Source organism: Schistocerca serialis, unplaced genomic scaffold (genome assembly GCF_023864345.2).
Source record: "Schistocerca serialis cubense isolate TAMUIC-IGC-003099 unplaced genomic scaffold, iqSchSeri2.2 HiC_scaffold_161, whole genome shotgun sequence".
Classification (NCBI taxonomy): domain Eukaryota; kingdom Metazoa; phylum Arthropoda; class Insecta; order Orthoptera; family Acrididae; genus Schistocerca; species Schistocerca serialis.
Genome location: NW_026047721.1, coordinates 55,001 through 60,000, shown reverse-complemented (window position 1 = coordinate 60,000; position 5,000 = coordinate 55,001). Strand labels below are relative to the sequence as shown.

At 51.9% G+C, this 5,000-nt stretch overlaps 1 non-coding gene across 1 annotated transcript in view; it reads left to right on the top strand.

Annotated features, from left to right (window-relative positions):
- Positions 1 to 3,722: 3,722 nt before the first annotated feature.
- The window catches only part of LOC126443586 (small subunit ribosomal RNA), a 1,909-nt gene continuing 631 nt past the window's right edge, over positions 3,723 to 5,000 (top strand). The window contains exon 1 of the ribosomal RNA XR_007582025.1: positions 3,723 to 5,000. This exon is cut by the window's right edge and continues 631 nt beyond it. This is a non-coding gene — a ribosomal RNA (small subunit ribosomal RNA).

Sequence of the window (5,000 nt, the reverse complement as noted above, 5' to 3'; positions counted from 1 at the left end):
CACGTCAGCCAGACACTATCACACACTACTCTCTGCCTCTAACAGGCACACACACAATATCTAACCACCAGCATGGAAGAACATCCGGTGCATCCTCTCCGCCACATTACACAATCCACACTATCATAACCAGACCGGGAGGTCCACCCAGAAAACAGAATATCCCACCCTTCCGACATCCGCCATTGCTCAGCTAAGCCACGAACACCCACACATGTCCTACACAGGGGTGCACCCAACATCACAATACTGCCTCCTGTCACAGTACACAAACAATGGCAGGAATGAAAGACACAGATCTGCCACAACCTTGGAATCGGAGCGCCGCCTGTCATGAGCCACAAGTGCATCCTGACGTGACAAATCGGATGATCCCGCAGGCATGCACTTACGATAATCACTATCAACGAACCTGCCGCCCCCTCCCCCCCCAAAATACACCTTTCCCTACAACGTGTACCTTAACCTAAGCTATATTGTACCTTAACCTAAGCGATATTGTACCTTAACCTAAGGTATATCGTACCTTAACCTAACCTACATTGCGCCTTCACCTAACCTACGTTGTACCTTAACCTAACCTACGTTGTACCTTAACCTAACCTACGTTGTACCTTAACCTAACCTATGTTGTGCCTTAACCTAACCTATGTTGTGCCTTAACCTAACCTATGTTGTGCCTTAACCTAACCTATGTTGTGCCTTAACCTAACCTATGTTGTGCCTTAACCTAACCTACGTTGTGCCTTAACCTAACCTACGTTGTGCCTTAACCTAACCTACGTTGTGCCTTAACCTAACCTACGTTGTGCCTTAACCTAACCTACGTTGTGCCTTAACCTAACCTACGTTGTGCCTTAACCTAACCTACGTTGTGCCTTAACCTAACCTACGTTGTGCCTTAACCTAACCTACGTTGTGCCTTAACCTAACCTACGTTGTGCCTTAACCTAACCTACGTTGTGCCTTAACCTAACCTACGTTGTGCCTTAACCTAACCTATGTTGTGCCTTAACCTAACCTATGTTGTGCCTTAACCTAACCTATGTTGTGCCTTAACCTAACCTATGTTGTGCCTTAACCTAACCTATGTTGTGCCTTAACCTAACCTATGTTGTGCCTTAACCTAACCTATGTTGTGCCTTAACCTAACCTATGTTGTGCCTTAACCTAACCTATGTTGTGCCTTAACCTAACCTATGTTGTGCCTTAACCTAACCTATGTTGTGCCTTAACCTAACCTACGTTGTGCCTTAACCTAACCTACGTTGTGCCTTAACCTAACCCATATTGTACCTTAACCTAACCCATATTGTACCTTAACCTAACCCATATTGTACCTTAACCTAACCCATATTGTACCTTAACCTAACCCATATTGTACCTTAACGTAACCTAATTTGTGCCTTAACGTAACCTAATTTGTGCCTTAACGTAACCTAATTTGTGCCTTAACGTAACCTAATTTGTGCCTTAACGTAACCTAATTTGTGCCTTAACGTAACCTAATTTGTGCCTTAACGTAACCTAATTTGTGCCTTAACGTAACCTAATTTGTGCCTTAACGTAACCTAATTTGTGCCTTAACGTAACCTAATTTGTGCCTTAACGTAACCTAATTTGTGCCTTAACGTAACCTAATTTGTGCCTTAACGTAACCTAATTTGTGCCTTAACGTAACCTAATTTGTGCCTTAACGTAACCTAATTTGTGCCTTAACGTAACCTAATTTGTGCCTTAACGTAACCTAATTTGTGCCTTAACGTAACCCATGTTGTGCCTTAACGTAACCCATGTTGTGCCTTAACGTAACCCAATTTGTGCCTTAACGTAACCCATGTTGTGCCTTAACCTAACCTATATTGTGCCTCAACCTAACCTATATTGCGCCTTAACCTGACGCACGTTGTCGCTGAACCTGCTCTGTAATTGTTATGCAACTCGTTAAATTAGTGTAGTGTTGCCTAACCGCAACCCTCGCAATATAGTTCGCTATTCGCACTGCCCGGTCCCCTGTGTATCGCGTCATGTTAAACACCTTGCAGGTGTTGCTGACTTTCCACATGCTCCTGCTATACACTGTAATGTGGATAGCAGCAGGACGTACATGCCCCCCCCCCTTCCCCCCTGCCTTCGCAAGCTGGTCGTTGAGAAGTTTGCATGTTCAATGCCCTTCGCATGCCGACGTACTCAGCCTACGTTGTGGTACGGCCTGTCACCTGTCCGCCGATGTACGCAAAACCCACAAACTGTACTGCACATTGGTCCGTATGTACTGAATGATACATCGTGGCACATGTGTGACCGTACGACGACTGCGCCTAGCAACGGCAGACCATACAGTCCAAATATTGTGCACGCAGCTACGTGTCGTCTCCCTATAAGAGCTGGATTGCAGTGTGGTACGCCATTCAGACGTGTGGGAGGAACGGACGCCCTGGATGGCGATCAGCATGAGCAGTCTGTTGATGTAGTGGAGCGTGTATTCGGACGTAGTCGTCTCTTCTCACACACCGTGATAGCATGTTGCACCGCGTTCCACATCTGTGACATCCTGCAGAGGCCGGCTGACAGTCGTTCGCGCAATGGACACCGCATACGTACGGGGGCTACCTTCCACGTGTTCTCGAGGCGTGCACATGTTGTTGCGTCTATGTGGGCAGACGTAGTGTGTTGTGACACCTGACACAGGCATGCAATACTCGTTGCAAATGGCGATGGACGTCTACGTTTGCTGGTGACGTTACGCAAATGAACAACAGCTAACCCGTTGTGGTGCGGTTGTTCTCGCTAGAGGTGAATCAGTGTTGGCGACGATCGGTCGAGCTATTAACCGGTTGTTTCAGGGATACCCACCATGCCCACGAACGTGAAAGGGGACCCACCATGCCCACGAACGCGAAAGGGGATCTGGGTGTGAGGCGATACGCGGCGGTGGCTGGGTGGGACCGTCCCCGGCCGGTGAGGGGGGGCCGCCCGGCGTGCTGGCAGCGCGGTGCGTGGGCGCACGCGCTACAGCCGGCTGGTGGGGGCGGCCAGTGGCAGGCGCGCCGGCCGACGGACGCGGCAGGCGGCGCAGCTGCGCGCCGGCGCCCCCTGCTCGCGGCGCCTTGCGGCCAAAGTAGGTCCTCGCGGGCCCGGTGCGAAGCGCGGTGGCCATCTGCAGTGTGCTGGTCCGATTGAGGACTGTGTGCGCTGAGGATGCGCCGCCGCCCGGCGCTCGGCGCCGCGACGCCGTCTGCTGCTCGGTCGCCCCAGCGGTTCTCGCAGGTGGTTTGTATCGCAGCTGTGCGGACGTGTTGGCGCGTGCGCTGTGCTGGGAGAGTTCGCTTCGGCACCCAAGTGGGGCTTTTGTCCTTCTGTGGCGCTGGCGTTGGAGCTGCCGGTCACCGTAGGTGGCGCGTGTTGTCTCCCGCCGGCAATGCCACGACAGCACGCTCCCGGGCCTCTGTCGGCAGCGGCAAGCTCAGTTGGGAGCACGGGTGGTCGCACCTAAAGCGTCTACTCGCCTAACTCCGGGCGATTGCGCCTCTCTCGAACCCGACCAAGTACTTAGGACGGCGCTGCGCGCCGCCGGGACCTGAGAGGGTTTCGAGGTGTGTTGTGCAGGGGAGCTCAGCCTCCTCCTGTTTGCAGAATAATTGAGCGGACGCTTGCGTGTTCGCGCGGGCCCCCGGGACACACTCCCGGGCGGCCGGCTGCTCAGCTCTAGTTGACGCAGCTCCCTGGTTGATCCTGCCAGTAGTCATATGCTTGTCTCAAAGATTAAGCCATGCATGTCTCAGTACAAGCCGCATTAAGGTGAAACCGCGAATGGCTCATTAAATCAGTTATGGTTCCTTAGATCTTACCCACGTTACTTGGATAACTGTGGTAATTCTAGAGCTAATACATGCAAACAGAGTCCCGACCAGAGATGGAAGGGACGCTTTTATTAGATCAAAACCAATCGGTCGGCTCGTCCGGTCCGTTTGCCTTGGTGACTCTGAATAACTTTGGGCTGATCGCACGGTCCTCGTACCGGCGACGCATCTTTCAAATGTCTGCCTTATCAACTGTCGATGGTAGGTTCTGCGCCTACCATGGTTGTAACGGGTAACGGGGAATCAGGGTTCGATTCCGGAGAGGGAGCCTGAGAAACGGCTACCACATCCAAGGAAGGCAGCAGGCGCGCAAATTACCCACTCCCGGCACGGGGAGGTAGTGACGAAAAATAACGATACGGGACTCATCCGAGGCCCCGTAATCGGAATGAGTACACTTTAAATCCTTTAACGAGTATCTATTGGAGGGCAAGTCTGGTGCCAGCAGCCGCGGTAATTCCAGCTCCAATAGCGTATATTAAAGTTGTTGCGGTTAAAAAGCTCGTAGTTGGATTTGTGTCCCACGCTGTTGGTTCACCGCCCGTCGGTGTTTAACTGGCATGTATCGTGGGACGTCCTGCCGGTGGGGCGAGCCGAAGGCGTGCGACCGCCTCGTGCGTGCTCGTGCGTCCCGAGGCGGACCCCGTTGAAATCCTACCAGGGTGCTCTTTATTGAGTGTCTCGGTGGGCCGGCACGTTTACTTTGAACAAATTAGAGTGCTTAAAGCAGGCAAGCCCGCCTGAATACTGTGTGCATGGAATAATGGAATAGGACCTCGGTTCTATTTTGTTGGTTTTCGGAACCCGAGGTAATGATTAATAGGGACAGGCGGGGGCATTCGTATTGCGACGTTAGAGGTGAAATTCTTGGATCGTCGCAAGACGAACAGAAGCGAAAGCATTTGCCAAGTATGTTTTCATTAATCAAGAACGAAAGTTAGAGGTTCGAAGGCGATCAGATACCGCCCTAGTTCTAACCATAAACGATGCCAGCCAGCGATCCGCCGCAGTTCCTCCGATGACTCGGCGGGCAGCCTCCGGGAAACCAAAGCTTTTGGGTTCCGGGGGAAGTATGGTTGCAAAGCTGAAACTTAAAGGAATTGACGGAAGGGCACCACCAGGAGTGGAGCCTGCGGC